The sequence below is a fragment of the Silene latifolia genome, chromosome Y (assembly GCF_048544455.1).
Source record: "Silene latifolia isolate original U9 population chromosome Y, ASM4854445v1, whole genome shotgun sequence".
Lineage (NCBI taxonomy): Eukaryota > Viridiplantae > Streptophyta > Magnoliopsida > Caryophyllales > Caryophyllaceae > Silene > Silene latifolia.
The window spans coordinates 307,567,500-307,593,477 of record NC_133538.1 but is presented as its reverse complement, the minus strand read 5'-3'; positions in this window follow the sequence as shown (position 1 = coordinate 307,593,477).

Here is a 25,978-nt window from a genome sequence, read left to right as displayed (position 1 = left end):
AAATAAAGAGAACAAAATAAAGATTTTTGGGTCAATTTTATTTAAATTAATATTGTTCTAGTATTAATAATATTAATTTTATTAAGTAGTTACCTTGGGTATTATTTCTTGGGAGGGATTCTATACTTGAATCCTTGTTCATCCATTTTAGGAAGCTCAAGAACAAGTGAGTTGGAGAACTCACTTGTGCCCAATAATCCGAAATCTTCAATGTAAGATGATGATTTCTTCCTTATTCTTATTATTGTTTGCTTGCATAAGATCAACATTTAATTTTATGACTAAATTAATTTGAAACATATATGAATATGTTAAGTAATGAGATATAAATTTCTTACATGCGGTATCAAGAGCCTTAGGTTGTTTGCATGCAAATGGGTTACAGTTTTTCCGAGTTATACGATTAACATATAAAACTTATAAATTTGTGTTTATTATGATATATCTAAAATAATTTTTGCATGTTAAAGTTTCTGATCCTAAAATATATTTAGTATATTTTGGTTAACTTATGGATTTTTATTGTTCATTTTATATAATAATGGCATTAAAAATGTCATTTTATGATAAAAATGTCATTTTACGACTGAAATAGCTACACTTCGAATTTTCCCATGGTTTTTGGATATGTTTTCACATATATTATTTTTAGATGACCTGCAAATTTTCAGAATGTTTGGAGTTTTTATGCTCGAAATATGGATTTTTCATGATAAAAATCGAATTTAAATGAAAAATAGGTTAATAGGAGAAATATTTCGAATCTGGTCATATAAATTTAGTATGTTGTCACATGCAATATTACAAGATGTGTGTAAAATAATTGGCTATAATGAAGTCTTTATGCATGATTTATGAATTTTTGATGAAAAATAACATAAATAGTGACTTAATTAGTGAATAATTCCTAAAACATACTTCATGACTAAGGAAAAACGTCACATATTGCATTTTATTACCCATTTCAGATCTAAAATTGAAAAGTTGAGAAATATAATTTTTCTCATATTTTTATGATAATATTTGATAAATCCAATAAACCGCAACATTGTTTTTCCCGATAAATTTCGAAATTTTTAACCTAAGTTTTGGGCATTATGAGTGTCATGGTATTTTTCCAGAATGTTCATGAGTTTAAATTTCAAATTTTGAATTTATTTGAAATTTTTGTGATTTATTTGAAGTTTATGGCATTTTATTGTAATTTTGAGTCCATTAATGAACAATTTTAACAAATATAAGTTAATTATCGTCAAATAGTTAGTGGAGACTAATTTTGAGTCGTAAGTTGGTTAGGGTAATTAACTTGTGCATAAATATGATTTTATGTAATTTATTGTGATTTTAAAAGGACGAATCACGCAAATCCGTTTAATGTACGATATTGGCTCCTTAAAGGCGATTTAGCATAAAATTGGGCATGTTCATGTTGGGGTTGGTGTCCTTAACAGTTAGTGCAAGGACTTATAAATCTAAAAAAGGATCAAAGGGCATACTTTTGGTATTATTATCAGTTGATCCACGTTTATCAATAACGGTTGGCTTGCTAGATAAGTTTGACGTTATTGTCATACTGATGGCGGTGATCAACTGGTCCCTAAAAGTCACACCTATAGGATACGTTTGAGTGATGTGACGGTATGAAAATACAGTCATGTAGATGCCAAATTTGACTAACCAGTTAGTCTGAGTTATTTGACTAATAATTAGTCAAAATGTGATGTTGAGATCTTATATTTAATACGGATTAAATATCATGGGCTAAAGGCGAATTAACTAACCATTAATTCGTAAAATTAAATATAAGCGTTTTATATTTAAATTAAATGTATATTGAATATAATTATACAATATTTTTTTGTCGGACATGTATTAATAATTCAACTAACCCGTATTATTAGTTGATGCCTTAATTTCCGATAACCGATAACAGTTTATAATGAAACCGCGTCGTATACACTTAGCGAGCTATGGACCGGATCACGAGTTTAAGTGAAGAGGAAATGAAAAGCCCATTTCTCTCTTACTCACTCGGTTTGGCCGAGCACTACATAGACAAAAGGAGAGCTTCTCCTCTTGTCTAACCTAATTATTATCATTTGCTAATCAAAATTAGGGTTTTGGGAATTGTGCCTCTCAGAACTCGGATCTCACATCCAACAAAACTCACAAAAACTATCCTCTCAATATTGCAAAGGCAATTAGAGGGTACGATCTAGCACAAGGGCATATCTCGGACTATCTTGGGTGCATCATTTAGGAGGAGGTCTAATTTGATCTCTCATTGCCTTATTGCACTAGGACCGAAGGTTATTTCTAATCTTTATCGTTTCATCATGCTTTTCGTTTTATGACTATAATCACATGTAAATTTTGCGTTATAATCCTACATTTAAAGGGTAGTATACGGATATTAACCCTCAAGTGGTATCAGAGCGAGGCCACGTAAATTTTTATATGTGTTTTTCATCAAACGATTTTTGAATCGATAATCTTTGGTTAAATTTTTGTCTCGGCTGCAATTTTTTCTTCACGGCACAATCAGTTTTTGGCTCGGCAATTTATTTTTTTTGCTGCGTTTTTTTTTGTTGTTTTTGTGCCTTGGGATCCGTGTCTTGTATACATGGATCGATTATTTTTTTTGAAGCTAATTCCACACGGCTGGAATTTTTTTCCCTCACGGTTTTCAATTTTTTTTTGCACGGCTGTTTTGATTTTCGTGCCATGTTTTGTTCTTGTTGTCGATTTGATCTTTGCATATTATTTTGTAATCGATATTCAATATAATGTGTTAAAGATCTATCAATTGCTATTTCATTTCTATACGGATTAGGTGATATCGCAATTGGTTTTTATCAAATCGATAATTTTTTGTATAAAACTTTGATAAAACCGTGTGGCATGTTGGTCTCGACATTTCTATATGTCACGGCCTGTTTTGTGCATTGGGAACCGTGTCCAGTTTACACGGTTGTTTTGTGACGATTTTCTGTTTTGTTTTGATCTTTAGCTGCTCACGATTTTGAGCCGTATATTTTTTTTTGGTTTTTTTTTTATGCTCTCGGTATTTTAAAGCATTTAAAAAAAAAAAAAAATTTTTGGGCACTGGTACTGTTCACGTACAGCAGTACAGAAGAAAAAAAAAAAAAATTTTTGTTTTTTTTTCGGCCCTTTTTAATGCATAAAACGGTTTTTATGCTCTCGCTTGTTAGTGAAACGGTTCACCCACGTAAAATAAAGTTACTTTAACATGATTTATTGTAACGGATTATCTCGGATTAAAATTAACTTGACTAAAGCGGTTTTGTCATGTAATTTTAATTATCTTTGGTGGTTTGGATAAAAATTTAACATAATTACGGAATTATGTCACGAATAAATTTAATTTTAGTTGATGCATTTTCATTTATCGTTCTTGTTTATATTTTGAATGTTTTGAATGCCTTTTAATTACGTATTTAATTATTTTGCAAACGGTTGTAACTTAGTGTGGCCTTAGTAGAACGTGTTACCGTAATGATGGAACACGGTCTTGGTTGTATTTTGAGATCTCGTATCTCCATTTTATTTCTTTTAATTACAGTTTTTATTTAGAATGTAAATAGGTTTATATTTGTAAATTTTAATTGTAATTTTTGAGAAGACTAAAGATGGAGACCGGAGCTCACTCCCGCTACATGGACAAAGATGGAACACCAAGACAAGCTTTCGGGTCCAACGGTGGATTCCAAAGTTGTATTTTGTTCTTTTTACTAGGATAGGCCACACTAGGAATTTTTATTTACGTATCGCATTCATTTATTTATTTTATTGTAACGATAGTATGCATCATATTCCGCCTAAAAACCAAACCACCTAATTATTGCATGAAAACTGACACATATAGAGGTCACGAGTTAGTTTTCATTGACATTCTCATGTCACACGATTTTTAAGCCATCACCCAAATTAATTCATTCACGCAAACGCTAGTTATTCGTTCACTTAATATGAATTACATTTTAGTTGATGGGATCTTCCTCGTATAAACAAAAATTGAGAATAGTCTTTATAGGTCAAACTCCAATGAATCCCTTCTTCGTCGGTAGGCATACTATGACCCCTTCTACGTTGGGTAAGTTGGAACCGATTGACCTATTTTATCTCAACACTATGATCACTCGTACGATCCTGTGATTATGGTGGACTATAGATAGGATTTACAGAAATCTATCGACCAAGAGTTCTTCCGGAAGAATTAGCTAAACAGTTGGCTTATCAATTTACAGAAATTGAGTCTTGGGATCACTTGTATCATTCTTGAGGGAGATCAATTATGCAAGTGCATTGAGTCTACACGTTAAAATGAATTTTAAATAGACTTAAATCACCTCGATGAGTTGCTTATTTCGTTTTGTTTTTCCTTTCTTTTTCAGTGTAGATCACGTTCTTTAACTGCAAATAACAAATGGCTGGTTCTGCTGATAACCCAATGCCAAGTGCCACATTGGACCGTGAGTCCTGGCTTCGGATCTTCATGAATCAGATGAATCAGTCTACTCGACTGAAGAATGATGGATCCAACTTCGGAGACTGGGAGGCGGCATTACGGAATGCTGCCGCTGCTGACGGGAAGCTCAAATATCTATTAGAGCCCCTCCCGGCAAACCCAGGTCCCACGGCTAGAGCTGCTGAAATCACCAAGTTTAATGATTTCTGTATGGAAGCGGGTGCGATTAAAAACGTACTCATTTTTGCAATGGAATCCAATTTGCAGAAACGCTTCATAGCCCATGGTGCAAACAAGATTTTCACCACGCTCACCAAGGAATTCTCGAAAGCACCGAGAATCGTGACCTATGAGCATACCACTCGCTTCTTTGATGCGAGACTCCAGAAGGGCCAACCTGTTAGCCCACACATTCTCAGCATGATTGAGAATGTCGAGAAACTGGAGACCTTTGATTGTAACATTAGCGAGAACATTGTTATCGACCGCATGCTTCATTCACTCCACGATGGTTTTTCGCAATTTAGAGCGAATTACTATATGAATGATTTGAAGAAAACCCCACATGAACTGCACTCCCTTCTCGTACAGACCGAGAAGGACATGAAGCTCAGTGGGAGCGTGAAACAGGATGTTCTCGTTGTGTCCAACAAAGGGAAAGGTAAGGGCAAAGCTCAGGCAAACCTAGCAGTAGGTAAACCGAAGTTCAAGAAGTCGGGTTCAGGTAAGAGTGGGCCTGGTGAGTCGAGCACCTCATCAGGCACGACAAAGAGCAAGAATGAAAACATGGAGTGCCATCATTGCCACAAGACTGGGCATTGGAGGCGTACATGTCCTGTTTATCATGAGGACTTAAAGGCAGGTCGTGTTAAACCTGTTGGTATGTCTTCTCTCTCTTCTACTTTTATTCATATGATTGAGATTAACCACGCAAGTTACGGAACTTGGGTACTTGATACTTGGTTGTGGTTCTCATCATCGTAATCATGTGCGGGGCTCCGAAACATCGAACCCCTCGTAAAGGGTGAGGTGGACCTGCGTGTTGGGAATGGAGCAAGAGTGGCTGCTATCTCAAAGGGGACATATGTGATCCAGCTTCCTAGCGGATTTGAGTTGTCATTATATGACTGCTATTATGTTCCTAGTCTTTCGAAAAACATTATTTCGGTTTACGCACTTGACAAACTTGGTTTTTCATTTGTAATAGAAAATAATGCTTGCATTTTCTCTTTACACGATATGATTTATGGCAAGGCAGTCTCCATGAACGGAATTTATGTTTTAGATCAGACCACGGAAATATTACACGTAATGAATAAAAAGTTAAAGGTTGGTGACAAAGATCAAACGTATCTATGGCACTGCCGTATGGGACACATTAATGAGAAACGCGTAAAACAGCTCATCAAAAATGGAGCTATCTCGGCCTTTGATTTTCAATCATTTGGCATGTGTGAATCATGTCTCATCGGTAAGATGACTCGGATTTCCTTCAAAGGTGTTGGAATGCGCGCTGCTGACCTATTAGGACTCATACACACGGATGTATGTGGCCCTATGTCAATCACCGCACGAGAAGGCTATAGGTATTTCATCACTTTCACGGACGATTTAAGTAGATATGGCTATGTCTACTTAATGAAGCACAAAAGTGAATCCTTTGAGAAATTCAAAGAATACCAGAATAGGGTACAGAACCTATTGGGTAGAAAGATTAAAACACTGCGTTCGGATCGTGGTGGCGAGTATCTTTCTCACGAGTTTGATCAACACCTAAAGGACTGTGGGATTGCCCTACAGTTAACTCCACCTGGAACACCTCAGCTGAATGGTGTGTCCGAACGGAGAAATCGAACACTACTTGATATGGTTCGATCCATGATGAGTCACACGGTTTTACCTGATTCATTATGGGGTTATGCTCTTTTGTCAGCCGCTCTAATACTTAACCGAAGTCCGTCTAAAGCTGTTGACAAGACTCCATATGAACTATGGAAGGGAACGGTCCCTAACTTGTCCTTTATACGGGTTTGGGGCTGCGAGGCTTATGTCAAGTGGAGACACGAGGATAAGCTCGGCCCGCGATCGGTCAAGACATACTTTATAGGTTATCCTAAAGGAACACTTGGTCATTACTTCTATTCGCCAGCCGAACAACGTGTTTTTGTTGCGGCTAGTGCGACATTCTTAGAGAAGGAATTTCTCGAGAATGCAAAGAGTGATAGAACCTTCGAACTGTCGGAGATTCCAGAACCAAGTACCGAGCAACTATTGGAGGAACCTATTCCTTCAATCCCGGCTGCGGTTAACATTCCTGAGGAACCTAGGAGGTCGGGAAGAGTCTCTATTCCTCCGGACAGATACATTGGTATGGTCGAGGAACATGACATAGATGACGTTCTACTCTTAACGAGTAGTGAACCCGCAACCTATAAAGGTGCCATGACTAGTTCTGACTCCAAGCTATGGCTTGAGGCCATGCAATCCGAGATGGACTCTATGTATGAGAACAACGTGTGGGATCTTGTTGACTTACCTGCTAAGGTTCGTCCCCTTCAATGCAAATGGCTTTACAAGATAAAGCATTCTGTGGAAGGTCAACAAGATATCTACAAAGCACGACTAGTTGCTAAAGGCTTCACCCAAGTGCCAGGTTTGCACTACGATGAAATTTTTGCACCCGTAGTCATGCTGCGTTCCATTCGGATTATCTTAGCGATTGCCGCTTTTCATGACTATGAAATTTGGCAGATGGACGTGAAAACCGCCTTCTTAAACAGCTTTTTGGAGGAGGAGTTGTACATGGTACAACCCGAAGGTTTCATCGATCCGAACATCCTAAGAAAGTGTGCAAGCTTAAGCGTTCCATTTATGGACTTAAGCAAGCATCAAGGAGTTGGAATCATCGCTTCGACCAAGTGATAAAAGAAAATGGATTTACTCGATCGGTCGAGGAACCATGTCTATATATCAAGTCGAGTGGGAGCAAGATTGTCTTCCTAATATTGTATGTTGACGACATACTCCTGATTGGGAATGACATACCTCTCTTAACTTCGGTGAAAGTATGGTTGAAAAACCATTTCCAGATGAAAGATCTGGGAGAGGCACAAAGAATTCTAGGCATCCGTATCTATCGAGATAGATCACGACGGTTGCTATCTCTCGATCCGAGAGTCTTACATAGACAAAGTCCTAGAGAGATTCAAAGATGACTAACTCCAAGAAGGGGTTCCTTCCTATGTCTCCGGGGGTGCATTTGAGCAAGTCTCGTGCACCGGAGACACCGAAGCAAAAGAGCGCATGGCACGGATACCTTATGCCTCGGCAATAGGATCTATCATGTATGCCATGATATGCACACGTCCGGACGTGGCATATGCATTGAGTATGACAAGTCGATTCCAACAAAGATCCAGGTGAACCACATTGGTTGGTCAGTCAAGAACATTCTTAAGTACCTACGGAGGACTAAAGATTGGGCATTGACTTATGGAGGCGAACAAAAGCTATGCGCAAACCGGTTCTGCAGATGCTAGCTTCCAAACGGATCGAGATGACTCGAAATCTCGGTCTGGATTCGTTTTTACTCTTAATGGCGCTGCAGATCACCGGAAGAGTTCGAAACAAACTGCTGATACAGAGATTCTACGACGAGTCCGAGTACTATGCCGCGTCTGAAGCTACAAAGGAAGCGATATGGATGCGTTAATTCTTACATGGGCTATCTGTAGTGCCTAGTTCGAATGACCCGATCACCATCTATTGCGACAATAGTGGTGCCATCTTCCAAGCTAAGGAGCCAAAGTCTAGCAACAAGTCTAGACATGTACAACGGAAAGCTCATCTAATCCGGGATTACGTGGAGCAAAAGGCAGTAGTGATAGAAAAGATTGCTACAGATGATAACATAGCAGATCCTCTCACTAAAGCGTTACGACAAGATAAGCATGAAGGGCACGTTAATTCCATGGGAATTAAACGTGTTCCTAAGTTGTAGTACTCTCTTATGGATTAGATTCATTCCCTTTTGTACTCTATACGACATCATCGTTTTGATATTTTATATATATTTTGTTTTTCATGTGGATTTGTACGACAAATTTTGAACACCACAAAGTGAACTGAACGAACATTATATTTTTCAGTCCTTAATTGCCCACATGAGCTGATAACTCGGGCAATTATTTTGTGACGTTGGTTGATGGTGGGTTCAACGAGCCATAAGTCAAACAGTTGACTGACCAATCACAGAGGCGATTTATACGGATATTTCGTAGGACACAATTGTGACATCAACGTGGAGTCCTAAATGTTTTATAACATTCGGTGCCCGGTCGTGGATAGGACTTCCATGGTGATCCTAAGAGTCGATTCTTTTGACTATCGACTGTCTCTTGAGACTAAGGCAGATTTTGGGTGACTTTGGTTTCTTTCTCACGGTCATCCGTAACAGGGGGCCAAGTAGATTGTTTCTGGGTCATTTCATGCTGTGCTTAGATCGGAAGGAGTCGAGTTGAAGGAAATATTCAGCCTTTATCAGGTACTAGATATTTCTCAGGGCCACTCGAGGAGTCAGAATCGAAATGCATGGCCATGCTCGGATACGGATTCGTTTTATCAGTTAAGTTACTCTCTAGTCGGGGAAACCACTCTAGATCCAGATCGATTGTAAAATACGACCTTTGTGGATCCAGATCTGCAAATTGTTTTACATTGAGTGGGAGAAATTTTAAATGGATATGAGAATCGGTTATCGCACATACACTTGTACGGACAAGTGGGAGTTTGTTGGAGCTTGTGTCCTCCAGTTAGTGCGGATAACGTCATTGCACATACACTTGTACGGACAAGTGGGAGCTTGTTGGGGTTGGTGTCCTTAACAGTTAGTGCAAGGACTTATAAATCTAAAAAAGGATCAAAGGGCATACTTTTGGTATTATTATCAGTTGATCCACGTTTATCAATAACGGTTGGCTTGCTAGATAAGTTTGACGTTATTGTCATACTGATGGCGGTGATCAACTGGTCCCTAAAAGTCACACCTATAGGATACGTTTGAGTGATGTGACGGTATGAAAATACAGTCATGTAGATGCCAAATTTGACTAACCAGTTAGTCTGAGTTATTTGACTAATAATTAGTCAAAATGTGATGTTGAGATCTTATATTTAATACGGATTAAATATCATGGGCTAAAGGCGAATTAACCAGTTAATTCGTAAAATTAAATATAAGCGTTTTATATTTAATTAAATGTATATTGAATATAATTATACAATACTGTTTTGTCGGACATGTATTAATAATTCAACTAACCCGTATTATTAGTTGATGCCTTAATTTCCGATAACCGATAACAGTTTATAATGAAACCGCGTCGTATACACTTAGCGAGCTATGGACCGGATCACGAGTTTAAGTGAAGAGGAAATGAAAAGCCCATTTCTCTCTTACTCACTCGGTTTGGCCGAGCACTACATAGACAAAAGGAGAGCTTCTCCTCTTGTCTAACCTAATTATTATCATTTGCTAATCAAAATTAGGGTTTTGGGAATTGTGCCTCTCAGAACTCGGATCTCACATCCAACAAAACTCACAAAAACTATCCTCTCAATATTGCAAAGGCAATTAGAGGGTACGATCTAGCACAAGGGCATATCTCGGACTATCTTGGGTGCATCATTTAGGAGGAGGTCTAATTTGATCTCTCATTGCCTTATTGCACTAGGACCGAAGGTTATTTCTAATCTTTATCGTTTCATCATGCTTTTCGTTTTATGACTATAATCACATGTAAATTTTGCGTTATAATCCTACATTTAAAGGGTAGTATACGGATATTAACCCTCAGTTCATACATATTATAATGCTGCATTTTATTTATGATTGTCAGAATTTTATTTTATGTAATTTTTACTTAGTATGGCCTTAGTTTTTAAATTGGTATTACCCGGAATGTATGGGAATATCGATTCGGTTGTAATTTATTGTGATCTCGTATCACCGTTTTGTAATTTAATATATTTATTTTATTTTAATTACAAATGTATAATAGGAAATTATGTAATTTGTTATGTAATTTATTTATTTCGGAATTCCTTGAAGACGATGTCACTCAAGAAGGCGATACATAAAGACGGTGTTACCTCGAGATGCGTGCCAAAACAGAAGTTCTAGGGACCAATGGACTTGGTTTCCGAATATGTAATAGTTAATTAGATTTTCTATTTTAGGAAGGCCATACTAGGATTTAATTTATGCTTTGCATTTTATTTAAATGTTGCATGCATCGCTAAATCGCCATAACTAAAACATGCATTATCATTTTAATCGTGTCAATTAGAATTATCGTAGTTCACCGCTTTAGTTCACTTAAAACGTGATAGATAATAAATTGACATGACCTCTCGCTAAACTAATCAATTGAGACATAGCCTTACAAAAAGGTAGAAACCATGAAAACCTATTTCGTGAGGGAGTGCACTCGGCCACACCGGGGAAAAAACCTTGTTACGTAGGGGAAGTGGGTGATAAATGTCTATCCACCGAATTCATGTTGATAAGGGTTTCATCGGCCACACCGTGCCCAAGTTAATGTGGGTTTGGATCATGGACACATTTATTCGAAATTTGGATTGAGCTCAACGAAAGTATTCGTGACCGTAGTCTCATGTGTTCTGGGCTATAGATAAATATTAGAGTAATTTTATCGACCAAGAGTTCTAAAAGTAGAATCGATTAAAGCGTTAATCCACCAAGTTATATTGATAAGGGTTTCATCGGCCACACCGTGCCCAAGTTAATATGAATTTGGGTCTTGGAATCATTTATATAAGTTGGGTAGAGGTCACTAGATAAGTGTAATAAAACTTGTTTAAATTCAATTTTTACGAGTATTATTATTTTGAAAACGACATATGTTTTATTCCTTCTATTTTGTTTTGTAGACCGCTTTTATTTCTCATAACAAATGGCCACTCCAAACGCCAACGCCACACCTCACACTAATACTTCATGGCTCCGATCCTTCATGGATCGATGTAAACTTGAAAAGAATGGGTCAAATTTCTCCGATTGGGATGCCTAACTCAAATTAGCCGCCCAAGGTGATGACAAGCTTCGTTACCTCACCGAGGCCTCTCCACCCGAACCTAATGCTAGGTTGAGTGCCGCTACTAGGGAAGCATATGAGGCTTACCACAAGGAGTCCGCCGCAATGAAAAATGTGTTGATCTTTGCGATGGAGGCGGATCTCCAAAGGAGAGCCTTTAAGATGGGCATCGCTAATGAAATCTATTCCAAGCTTGTGACAATGTTTTCACAAACTCCGCGGATCGTCCAATATGAGGCGTGTTGGAATATGTGTCCTCCGACAATAATGCGATCACGACTGTTGATCATGATGATCACATGTTTAAGTCTCATTAAAATGAATACAATTGGGAAGTAATATTGTTACTGTCAACTGGTCAACATATATCGGTAATGATTGGCTGACTAGAGTTTGACATTACTGTCGTGTGACGGTGGTGATCAGTTGACCCCCTAGGTCATACCTAAAGGGCAATACTCTTAATTGATTATTTAATTAATCGTATAATGTTACGAGTTAATTAAATTACTTGAAAATTGACGGACGATTTTGGAAGTAAAATTTACGTATCAAATTGAAATGTGATTAAATGAGATACGGTCTGAGTAATTGAATTGTATCATTACTCGGATGAAATAATTGTTTAATGTAACAATTAAATTGAATGAATTGTTATAAATACAATCAGTTGTGATTTATAAATTGGTAAAATTTTTGGCACAAGTAAATATGAAATTACTAAGTAAATTTTTGTATGTGACGTATTTTTATTAATACGTTGATTTTTAATATGTTAAAAATACATAACAAATATATGTGACATGTGACATGTAACATATAGACAATTGACAAAAATAATATGGAATCCATATTATAGAATGGGCCGAAAATTAGAAGGGTTTATACTAATTATATGTTGCTTGTAATTAGTGGAAAACACAATGATTAAAAGGAAACCTAGCCATGCAAGCCTATTGTTCCTTGTGAAGAACAATTTCTCCATGCATTGGCTCACCCTAAAGCTCCTCTTACACGGTTTTGGGGAAGCAAATGTGATCATTGTTTTTTCTTTAATTTTGCCTAATAATATACTAAAGGTAGTGTATTATTTCCATTCCATTCACTCATCCAAAAACACAAGTTCTAGTGAGAAGAAAAATCCTCTCTTCTTCTCTCTTAAAAACCGAAATTTATAAGAGTTTTATAAAAGTTTTTGGTTCAATTTTCTACTAAAATTAATATTATACTAGTATTGTAATATTAATTAGATTAAGTGTTAAGCCTTGGGTATAATACATAGGGAGAGATCTTACACTTAGATCTTTATTCTTCCATTGGAAAAGCTCAAGAACAAGAAGAGAAAGGTGATCTCTCTTGTGCCCTAATAGCCGAAATCTACTATGTAAGGACATGATTTCTCCTCTATTTATATTATTGTTTGCATGCATAAGATCCGTAATTAATTTTATGACAAATTATTTAGACATATAAGAGTATGTTAACATGTATATGAATCTACATTTCCTTCAATTGGTATCAGAGCCATGGTTGTTTGCATGCAAATTGGTTAAAAGTTTTTCCGAGTTATATGAATAACAAAATAAAACTTGTAAAATTTGTGTTATTATGATATATCACGAAATTATTACATGCATGTTAATATTTCTGGTCCTAAAGTGTTTTAGGATATTTTGGTTAATTTTTCGGATTTTTATTGTTCATAATTTACAATAATGGCATTTAAATGTGATTTTATGAGTAAAAATGTCATTTTTGGTCTAAAAAATAGCTATACTTCGAATTTTCACTTGGTTTTTGGATATGTTGTTACATATATTATTTTGAGATAACCTGTAAATTTTCATAATTTTTGGACTTGTTATGCTCGAAAAATGATTTTTTCATCATTAAATTCGGATTTAAGAGAAAAATAGGTTAATATGAGTTAAATTTCGAATCTGGTCATAGAAAATTAATATGTTGTCACATGCAATTTTACAAGATGTGTGTAAAATAATTGGCTATAAAGAAGTCATTTAGCATGATTTATGAATTTTTGAAGAAAAATAGCATAAATAGTGACATTATTAGTGAAAAATTAATAAAACATAATCTATGACTTAGGAAAAACGTCTAATGTTGCATTTTATTATATTTTTCAGATCTAAAATTGAAAAGTTAATGAAAATAATTTTTCCATGTTTTTATGATTATTTTATTATAAATTGATAAACCGCAACATTGTTTTTCCGGAAAAATTTCGAAATTTTTAACCTAAGATTTTGAACATTATGAGTGTCATGGAATTTTTCCAGAATTTTCATGAATTTAAATTTCAAATTTTGAATTTATTTGAAATTTTTAGATTTATTTGAAGTTTAATGGCTTATTTTTGTAATTTTTGGTCCATTTTGAACAATTTTATAAATAAAGGTTAATTATGGTCAAATTATTAGTGAAGACTATATTTTGAGTCCTAAGAGGTTAGGGTAATTAACTTATCCATAAATATGAGTTTATGCATTTTTGTGATTATAAAATGTTGAAATCACGCAAATCCGTAAAAACCGAGTAATATACGATATTGGCTAATTAAAAGGCGATTTAGCATAAAAATTGAGCATGTTCATACATATTATAATGCTGCATTTTCTTTATGATTGTCATAATTTTAATTTATGTAATTTTTGAATTATGTAATTTTACTTAGTATGGCCTTAGATTTTAATTGGTATTTCCCGAAATGTATGGGAATATCGATTCGGTTGTAATTTTTATTGTGATCTCGTATCACCGTTTTGTAATTTAATAGATTTATTTTATTTTAGTTACAAATGTATAATAGGAAATTATGTAATTTATTATGTAATTTTATTCATTCCGGAGTTCCAAAAGACGGATTACTTCAAGAATGGCGATACATAAAGACGGTGTTACCTCGAGATGTGTGCCACAACCGAAGTTCAAGGGACCAATGGAGTTGGTTTCCGAATATGTAATAGATTAATAGTTTTTCTATTTTAGGAAAGGCCATACTAGGATTTTTATCTTTATGCTTGCATTTTATTTTATGTCACATGCATCGCTAAATCGCCATAACTAAACATGCATCCTTATTTTATCGAGTTTATCGACCGTGTCAATTAGAATTATCGTAGTTCACCGCTTTAGTTCACTTATAACGTGATAGATAATAAATTGACATGACCTCTCGCTAAAACTATCAATTGAGACATAGCCTTACCAAATAGTAGAAACCATGAAAACCTATTTCATGAGGGAGTGCACTCGGCTACCCCGGGGTACAAACCTTGTTACGTAGGGGAAGTGGGTGATAAATGTCTAATCCACCGAATTCATGTTGATGGGGGTTTCATCGGCTACCCCGTGCCTAAGTTAATGTGGGTTTGGATAATGGACACATTTATTCGAAATTTGGATTGAACTCAACAAAAGTAATTGATAAGGGTTTCATCGGCTACCCCGTGCCCTTATTGATGTGTTTTGGGCTATAGATAAATATTAGAGTAATTTTATCGACCAAGAGTTCTAAAAGTAGAATCGATTAAAAGGTTAATCCACCGAGTTATATTGATGAGGGTTTCATCGGCTACCCCGTGCCTAAGTCGATATGAATTTGGGTCTTGGAATCATTTATTCTAGTTGGGTAGAGGTCACTAGAAAAATGCATAAAACTTGTTTAAATCATTCATTTTTACGAGTATAATTAAAACGACAAATGTTTTACTCCTTATATTTTGTTTTGTAGACCACTTCTTATTCATAACAAATGGCAACACCAACTCCTAATGCTACACCACTCGCTACTTCATCTTGGCTCCGATCCTTTATGGATCGATGCAAACTTGAAAAGAATGGGTCAAATTTCTCCGAGTGGGATGCCCAACTCAAATTAGCCGCCGAGGGTGACGACAAGCTTCGTTACCTTACCGAGGCCTCTCCACCCGAACCCTCCGCTAGGTCCACCGCGGCCACTAGGGAAGCCTATGAGGCTTACCAAAAGGAGTCCGCCGCAATGAAAAATGTATTAATATTTGCGATGGAGGCGGAACTCCAAAGGAGAGCCTTCAAAATGGGCAATGCTAATGAGATTTACTCCAAACTTGTGACTATGTTTTCACAAACTCCGCGGATCGTCCAATATGAGGCGGCCGCGGCATTCTTTGATCTCGACTTCAAAGAGGGCCAAAAGGTTAGCCCTCATGTGCTCAAACTCATGGACCTTGTCGAGACCTTGAAAATTCAAAAGGTTGAAATCCCCAAAGAACTCATCGTAGATAGGATTCTACACTCCTTGTCTAAAGTCAAGGCATATGTGCAATTTCGGGTGAATTTCAACATGCAAGACAAGGACGTGTCTCTTGAGGAGTTGCACAAGTTACTTGTGCAAGCCGAGAGGGACATGGGGTTAAATGTGAACCCTCCCAAGGATGTGCTTAACATAAGCACAAAGAGTAAGGGGAAGTTCAAGAAGAGTGCAAGAAAGGGTAAAAAGCAAGCTCCCACATTCACCAAAGCTAAGTCTTGTGAAGCTAGCACCTCCAAAGTCAAGAAGGGTCCTCTTGACAAATGCCATTATTGTAATGGCATGGGACATTGGAAGAGGAATTGTTCCAAATACCTTGGTGATATCAAAGCTGGAAAGATCACTCCAGTAGGTAAATGACTAACCTTCTTTTATGTTTCTAAATTCAACTATGGTATTATGATGCAAAGTTGTGATAATGTATCTCCCTTTTTATTGTAAATAGGGCCTCCACCAAGCAAAGACAAGGGAAAAGAAAAACAAGCATGAGAAACCATGGAGAAGCTAAGGATAGCTTTTATGGAGCTTTGTTTTTCATTGTCTTATTTTAAGTTATGTTTTGGATTCTAGAACTTTGAGTTTCCGTGTTCGACATGGAAAAGTATTTTGGATAATGAGTTGTATTTTGGATGATGGTGACTTGGTTTGCAACCCAAGTCACCCGTTTTATCATTTATCCTTTTAATGTTCTAAAATTCATCTTTAAATGCTTGCGTTTTGAAACATAAGATCATTCACTTAAAGGTGATCTAATAGACAATTATAATGACGGGTTTCATTATATGTCCACATGCTTAAGGCTTGTGTATGATCATTTATGAAGTGATTTTGAGTCTATGAACTCTCTTAAAGGTATGTCAATCACCAAGTACACACATGAAATCAATTACTATTAGTCTGTCTATGAGATAGATCTCCTTATACTTCAACATCATTGATTAGTGTCTCATATACTATCTTTGAATATATAGTGTATTTATTCTAAAGATAGAGTGGGAGAAAAATGAGGACACAACACACAAGGCAAGATAAAATTGTGTACTTGTGTAAATGTAGATCTACACAAGAGAAAATGATTTGAATAAAGGTATATCTATTTACATAGTATACCAAATAGATGAGATCTATGGTCTCAAGTTAGTTCTATATAACTAATGAGACCAAGTGTAGTAATCATAAGAGTAAATTCTCAAAATAACTACACGAGGAGACCAAAAGAAGTTTTGGATAAAAATGACTAATGTAAAGTCTTAACAAGTTTTGACTAAGTTCTATATGATAAATTTTGACCAAATAGTTTCAATCATGAGTTTTACTTAAGAGCCTAAATGAATCAAAGTAACATACTAGTTATGATCAAGATTAAGTTGCAAAGATTGATATTCCGATATCTTCAATAGCCAACGTTTTAACCACGCAAATGTCATTGCTTAACCTCGCTAGGAAATGGTTAATCCTCCTTCCGAAAGAGTATTCCGAAGGACGTATTCTAGATATTGTTTATATTTGAATAATGACATTACTACACATCATTATGACATGAGTGTGTTAGAGATTTAAAAATCTCTTTCCGTAAGGTTGAGATGAGACCACTTCAAAATAGGCTTTTGAAAGGATATGATGGGAACATATATGGTTTTATCCTAGTAACTTGGCAAAGCAATTTATATTTATATCTTTGACAAATTTCGATCGAGAAGTCAATTTCGAAATATGTTGAATTGAGTGGGAGTTAAGAAATTCTCATGTGAAGACATGGAATTTAGTGGGAGCTATCATCCTTGAATGTATAAAACTCATTACTCATTAAAGAATGACGAGCTAATACCTTCTTTCATAAAGAAGCTTTTGAGTTTTCAATTCTGGATGAAAATGGACAATGATGAATCCAATTACATCATGGGATGTTGGATTAGTATTAAAGAGATACACATCGTATCAACATATACATAGGATATTCATATGAATGAAAATGGAATTAGCATTAGCAGTCATGGTAGTTCATTGAACCTGAGAACGGTTGATCTCATGATTATCAATAACTAATGTTTCCGCCATTAGAATAATCATGTACATGTCCAATTTTGAATCATATGCATAAGAGCATGATGATTGGTTGGTGAGCCATAATAGAAACGTCATGAATTCTCAAGTAGAATCCGATCAGCGATTTCGGTGTTTGACGGAATACTCGATTATGTGACAATAGGTTGCACATATATATGAAATCCGAACACAGGTAAGGATTTATGAGAATCCTAAAACTTTCGAGCTAGAAAGAGAAATGAGAAGCTTTGGAAAGATGCTTGGTTGAATAAGAAGTTATTCAAAAACAATCTTTCCTAGTAAAGCTAGGACTTGTGAGAAGTGCTAAGCTGAATAATCTTGTAAATTGTTACAAGATTCTACAAAACATATACCTAGTGCATTGTGTGTGGATGGAACACTTGATCAGTACAAGTTGTATTATTCATCGCAAATTCGTTCGTTATGAGATGAGCGATAAGAAAGTTCTTTCAAATTAAAGAACCAAAACCAAGGTCGAGAACCTTGATGTGCACTTGGTAAGATTCATGCTATGAGAGAAAACATGAATGTGAAGGAAAATGCAAGTGTAAGAAGTTTGAACACATGGACACATGGGATGTTAAACTTCTATTGCAATCAATAAGTGTTTACACTTATGATAAACATCACAAAGTTGCAATATGATATTGACTACCCAAGTGTGATGTCGACATTTGTCGTATGAGTTATTCTTAACTCACCCTGTACATTGTTATATCCAAACGGGTTGTAGAGACAATTGAACCCCGTTAAAGTGAACATGGATTATCATTGTTTTTGCCCATAGTTACTTATATGAGGTGACGTCTCGAAGTGACTAGAGTGTGAGGCGATTGATGGCAAGTTCAAGTGCCATACAGTCATGTGAGATGACTAGTCGATCACATAGGCGATCTGTTAGGAACACTTTGTCGGGCTAATGACCGCTTATAGAGTTCTGGCAAATTTATATAGCCTGGTCGTGGCGAGAGCTACTATAGTATTCGAATGAGTCGATTCTTTTGACTAAAGACTATTCACCTAAGATGGCACAGTTTCAGATTAACTTTGATTTGTGTTACTACGACCTTCGTAAATGGGGTCAAATGGGCATATTTTGGGTTATGATGGCTGTGGCTAGTCGAAGGGAATGAGTGCGATAGGAATTGTCCACCCCTTGTCAGGGTTATAACAATATCTCAGGGCCACTCGAGGAGTAATGAACTGGAAATGCGTAGCCACGCTCGGAAAGTATCTATGACAGATAAGTCCGGTCAATCAGTTATTCTCCAGATCGAGGAAACCACTCTCGATATGATCACTTGCAAGTACGACCTGAAAGACACCTTGCATTGAGTGGGAGATAGTAATAGGACAAGAGAATTGGTGACGCACACTTGTCGAGGACAAGTGGGAGATTGTTGGAATATGTGTCCTCCGACAATAATGCGATCACGACTGTTAATCATGATGATCACATGTTTAAGTCTCATTAAAATGAATACAACTGGGAAGTAATATTGTTACTGTCAACTGGTCAACATATATCGGTAATGATTGGCTGACTAGAGTTTGACATTACTGTCGTGTGACGGTGGTGATCAGTTGACCCCCTAGGTCATACCTAAAGGGCAATACTCTTAATTGATTATTTAATTAATAGTATAATGTTACGAGTTAATTAAATTACTTGAAAATTGACGGACGATTTTGGAAGTAAAATTTACGTATCAAATTGAAATGTGATTAAATGAGATACGGTCTGAGTAATTGAATTGTATCATTACTCGGATGAAATAATTGTTTAATGTAACAATTAAATTGAATGAATTGTTATAAATACAATCAGTTGTGATTTATAAATTGGTAAAATTTTTGGCACAAGTAAATATGAAATTACTAAGTCAATTTTTGTATGTGACGTATTTTTATTAATACGTTGATTTTTAATATGTTAAAAATACATAACAAATATATGTGACATGTGACTTGTAACATATAGACAATTGACAAAAATAATATGGAATCCATATTATAGAATGGGCCGAAAATTAGAAGGGTTTATACTAATTATATGTTGCTTGTAATTAGTGGAAAACACAATGATTAAAAGGAAACCTAGCCACGCAAGCCTATTGTTCCTTGTGAAGAACAATTTCTCCATGCATTGGCTCACCCTAAAGCTCCTCTTACACGGTTTTGGGGAAGCAAATGTGATCATTGTTTTTTCTTTAATTTTGCCTAATAATATACTAAAGGTAGTGTATTATTTCCATTCCATTCACTCATCCAAAAACACAAGTTCTAGTGAGAAGAAAAATCCTCTCTTCTTCTCTCTGTAAAACCGAAATTTATAAGAGTTTTATAAAAAATTTTGGTTCAATTTTCTACTAAAATTAATATTATACTAGTATTGTAATATTAATTAGATTAAGTGTTAAGCCTTGGGTATAATACATAGGGAGAGATCTTACACTTAGATCTTTATTCTTCCATTGGAAAAGCTCAAGAACAAGAAGAGAAAGGTGATCTCTCTTGTGCCCTAATAGCCGAAATCTACTATGTAAGGACATGATTTCTCCTCTATTTATATTATTGTTTGCATGCATAAGATCCGTAATTAATTTTATGACAAATTATTTAGACATATAAGAGTATGTTAACATGTATATGAATCTACATTTCCTTCAAGGCGGCCGCGGCATTCTTTGATCTCGACTTTAAAGAGGGCCAAAAGGTTAGCCCTCACATGCTCAAATTGATGGAGCTAGTCGAGACCTTGAAGATTCAAAAGGTTGAAATCCCCAAAGAACTCATTGTAGATAGGATTCTACACTCCTTATCCAAAGTCTAAGCGTATGTTCAATTCCGGGTGAATTTTAACATGCAAGACAAGGACGTGTCTCTTGAAGAGTTGCACAACTTACTTGTGCAAGCCGAAAGAGACATGGGGTTAAATGTTAAGCCACCTAAGGATGTGCTTAACATAAGCACCAAAAGAAAGGGGAAGTTCAAGAAGAATGGGAAGAAGGGTAAGAAGCAAGCTCCCACTTTCACCAAGACTAAGACTTATGAAGCTAGCACTTCCAAGATCAAGAAGGGTCCTCTTGATAAATGACATTATTGTAATGGTGTTGGACATTGGAAAAGAAATTGTTCCAAATATCTTGGTGACATTAAAGCTGGAAATATCACTTCAGTAGGGCCTCCACCAAGAAAGGACAAGGGAAAAGAAAATCAAGCTTGAGAAACCATCAAGAAGCTAGGAGCAGCTTCCATGAAGCTTGGCTTTTTATTGTCTTATTTTAATTTATGTTTCGGATATTTAGAACCTTTTGATTTCCGTGTTCGACATGGAAATGTTTAATCCTTTCTAAACAATTGTTGTATTTTGGATAATGGTGGCTTGGTTTGCAACCCAAGTCACCCGTTTTATCGTATTTTATCCTTGTTCTAAAAATTCGTCTTTATATGCTTGCTCATAGAAACATATGATCATTCACTTAAAGTGATCTAATGGACAACTATAATGATGGGATTCATTATATGTCCACAAGTTTAAGGCTTGTGTATGATCAATTATAAAGTGATATTGAGTTGATGAACTCTCTTAAAGGAATGTCAATCACCAAGTACACTTATCAAATCTAAAACAATTAGTCAACCTATGAGATAGTCCTCCTTATACTTCAAAAATCATTATTTGTGTCTCATATGCTATCTTTGAATCTCTAGTGTATTCATTCTAAAGATAGAGTGGGAGAAAATGAAGACACGAAGAACACCAAGCAAAATTTGTGTACTTGTGTAAATGAGATCTACGCAAGAAAGAATGATTTGTATACCTATACAGATAGTATACTCGAATAGATGAGATCTATGGTCTCGAATAGATGATATCTACATGAGAAAAGAGACCAAGTGAAGTAATCAAAAGAATATGTTCTCAAGATAACTACACGAGGAGACCAAAAGAAAGTTTTGGAATAAGAATGACTAAAGTAAAGTCTTAACAAGAGTTTTGACTAGTTTATGAACAACATTTGACCAATAGTTTCAATATTGATATTTACTTAAGAGCCTAAATGAATCAAAGTTGCATCCTAGAAAATAAATGAGATTTATGACTAAAAGTTGCAAAGATTGATATACCGATATCCACAAGAGCTAAATTAAGTATTAACCACGCTAATGCCATTACTTAACCTCATTATGAAAATGAAATGGTTAAACCTCCTTCCGAAAAGGGTATTTTGAGAAGGACGTGTATTTAATATAATCCACATTTAAATAATGACATTGCTACGCATCATTACAAAATGAATGAGTTAGAGATTAAAATCTCTTTCCATAAGGTTAAGATTGAAACCTTTTCAAAATAGGTATTTTGAAAGGATATGATGGGAAAATATATGGTTTTATCTTAATAACTTAGCAAAGCAAAATATATTTCAATTCTTGAAATATTTCGATTGAGTATTCAATTGCGAAACATGTGGAATTAAGTGGGAGTTGGAAATTATCATGTGAAGACATGGAACTTAGTGGGAGCAATCATCTTGTAAAAGTTTATAACTTATTACTCAATGAGAATGACGAGCTAATACTTTCTTTCACAAAGAAGTATTTGAGTTTTCAATTCTGGATGAAAATGGACTATGATGAATCCAATCACATCATGAGATGTTGGATTGGTATTGAGATATACACATCGAATCAACGAGAAACGTAGGTTATTCATGTCAATGAAAATGGAATTGCCATTAGCAGTCATGGTCGTTCATTGAACCTAAGAATTGTTGTTACTAATGTTTCTGCCATTAGAATAATCATGCACATGTCCAATAATGAATCATATGCATAAGAGCATGATGAATCATTGGCAAGCCATAGAAGAATCGTCATGAATTCTCGAGGAGAATCCGATGAGCGATTTCAGTGTTGGACAGAACACTCTGTTATGTGTCAAGAGGTTGCACATATTAAAGTTCGGACATGCGTAAGGATTTATGAAAATCCTAAGCTTTTCAAGCTAAAAGAAGAAATAAGAAGTTAGGAAAGATACTTAGTTGAAGTAAGAAGTTACTTAAAACTAATATTTTCTAATATGCTAGGACTTGTGAGAAGTGCTAGGCTAATCATCTTGACAACTGTTGCAAAACTCTACAAAACATATACCTAGTGTATTGTGAGTTGGTAGAACACTTGACCAGTGCAAGTTATATCATCCACCACAAATTCGTTGGTTGTGTGATAAACAACTAGTAAGTTCTTTCAAGATAAAGAACCCAAACCGAGGTTGGGAACCTATATGTGTACTTGGTAAGGTTCATGCTATGAGAGATAACATGAATGTAAAGGAAAATGCAATAAAAGAAGTTTGAACACATGGACACATGGTATGTTAAACTTCTATTGCAATAAACTAGTGTTTACACACTTACGATATGCATTACAAGGTTGTAATATGGTATTGACTACCCGAATGTGATGTCGACATTTGTCGTTTGAGTTATTATTAACTCTCATTATACTTTGTTACGTCCAAACGGGTTGTAGAGACAATTGGACCCCGTTAATGTGAACACGGAATAGCATTGTATTCGCCCATAGTTACTGGTCGTGATCCCTCGTGGGATTTAGTTTTCAGTACTTGTCGTTAGGAGCACCTAGACCAAAACACAATTTATAACTTTACCAACAACTCTACAATTAGTAAAGAGGCAAGAAAAGGTCGGATCCCAAGGGACGGGAATTGAGATGAGATTTCTATTGCAACTAGTGGTGTCTAAGGGTGTCACAATTGGGATTTGAAGTAGAAGATCACTAAAATAAATATCAATGAAAGTAAACAAGCAAGATGAATTAAAAGGGATGTAAACAATTGATAAAAGGCACTAGGGTGTCATGGGGTCATAGGGGATTCATGGGAATTGATCATACAAACATATTCTCAAGTTATAAGCAAGCAATTATTTTTGTGACGGATCGAGTTTGTTTATATCTTACAATCCTAGGAAAGTTTGGGTCCCGGAGCCGAATCGATTAGATTGTACAACACCTACAAGTCGACTTAATCTTTCCTACTCAACAATATGCATGGTCTAATGAGACTCGAGTTGGTTTATGTCGTACAAGTCTCATTGAAAAGATAGGTGATGGGTAAAAAAATGCAAGGATTCATAGGCTCGCATTTCATCAAACATAACATGTGCATAAACTGTGATCACAACAAGCAAGCAAATAAACTATGAAAGCATATTAATTTAAGCATGAATCATTCCCCATGTTGGTTTCCCCTAATTACCAATTAGCCCTAGCTAAGGAAACTACTCACTCATTATCATGTTGAACATGCTAGCAAGGTTGTCAATCATACCAACAAAGTGAAACATGATGAATAAATGAAAGTAATTAACAATAATTAAAAAGGGATTAATAGAATTATACCTACTAATGATTCGAATAATAAAGCAAAGAATAAAAAAAGTACTTGATGCTTGATTGGAAGGTTGTCAATCTCCCAATAATAGCCCAAATAATCTTCAATTACCCAAAATAAAGGATGAACAAGAGAGAGAAATTTGATTGATATTAACTACACAAAAGATTGCTAAGAAGAACATGCTCTTCTAATTAGACTAATGGGGTATTTATAGTGGGGATTAGGTACATAAATTAGGGTTTACTAAGGGCTTAAATGACGATTAATTCCTTGAGGAATCGCCGGTCTCTAGGGAGACTCCGGTCTCTTTTTTGTCGGTCTTAGAAAAAGATGTGCATCCTTCCTTGAAGCTTGTAGAAGACGAAATGGAACTGTCTGGGAATCCGGGCGTCTTTAGCACGGGACGGGCGGATTTGGGCGTTCCTGGACGGGCGTCTAGAGGGGGAAGACAGGCGTCTTTGGGAGCTTTTGCCCGGGCGTCTTGTGGAGGAAGACGCTCGGATTGTGGTGAGGGACGGGCGTCTTCAGGGCAATCCGCACGGATTGTCAGGCAGTTTCATTCCTTCTTCTTTTCTTCCTTTTTCTTCATAAAATCCTTGAGGATTTCCTCGGGGATGCAAGGATCTTTTCTCATCATTGCCCATCTACTATAGTATGTACAAAGGCCTTCTAATCTTGTCTCTCCTTGATGCTCGGTCATTGAATTAAATCAATTTAGCCTCATTTTGCCATAAAAATGCAAGGTTTGCACTCCTTTCCTACAAGGACACAAAACCTCAAAGAATATGCAAAACAAAGAACTAAAGACAATAAATGACCCAAATATGCACTAAAAGGCATGGGAACAAAGCTAATTCGGGGACTAAATATGCTCTAATTATGGTCACATCAAATATCCGCAAACCGAACCTTTGCTCGTCCCGAGTAAAGAGGTAACAAAGACTAGGACCATTATTTAAACTAACCTAATAACATAGCCGATATGAGACAATTAGCGGGTCTCACTCCGCCCCTTCAACTCACAACAAGACAACCATGAGGTAGGATGCCTTCTTGCAAGGCAAGGTGGGTCTTGCCAAAATGGCGACACATCCAAACATTAAGCACACAAAATAAAGTAGTGGATGCATCTACAAAAGAATAGCCACTTTCCTCATCTAAGTGGCAGAAGTTATCTACAAGGGAAGCAATTCAAGGGTACACATTCCTTCATAGATGCAAATTTTTCAAACTACTAAGCCTAGAAGGATACCAATAAATCACCTCCAAGTTGTGTCAAGCTAGGGTACCTTTGTCCTCAATCGTTAAAGGCTTTTGTCAAGATTAGACTCCCTATGGCGTTAGAAACACTGGAGGATCGCGGAATTCCCCCTCTTGCCTAGACAAGAAGAAAGGTCGTCCCCTCTCTACCATGCACAAAAATAGATATGATGGATAAAGGGATCGATAGATATTTGAGTTTCACTTTGGGAGTTTGCTTTGTTGTTTCCCCCCCCCAATTTCTTGTGGCATATAACATTTGAGAACACTTTCTTTTGCCATTTCTTTTGATTTTTGGCATTTCAATACTTAAC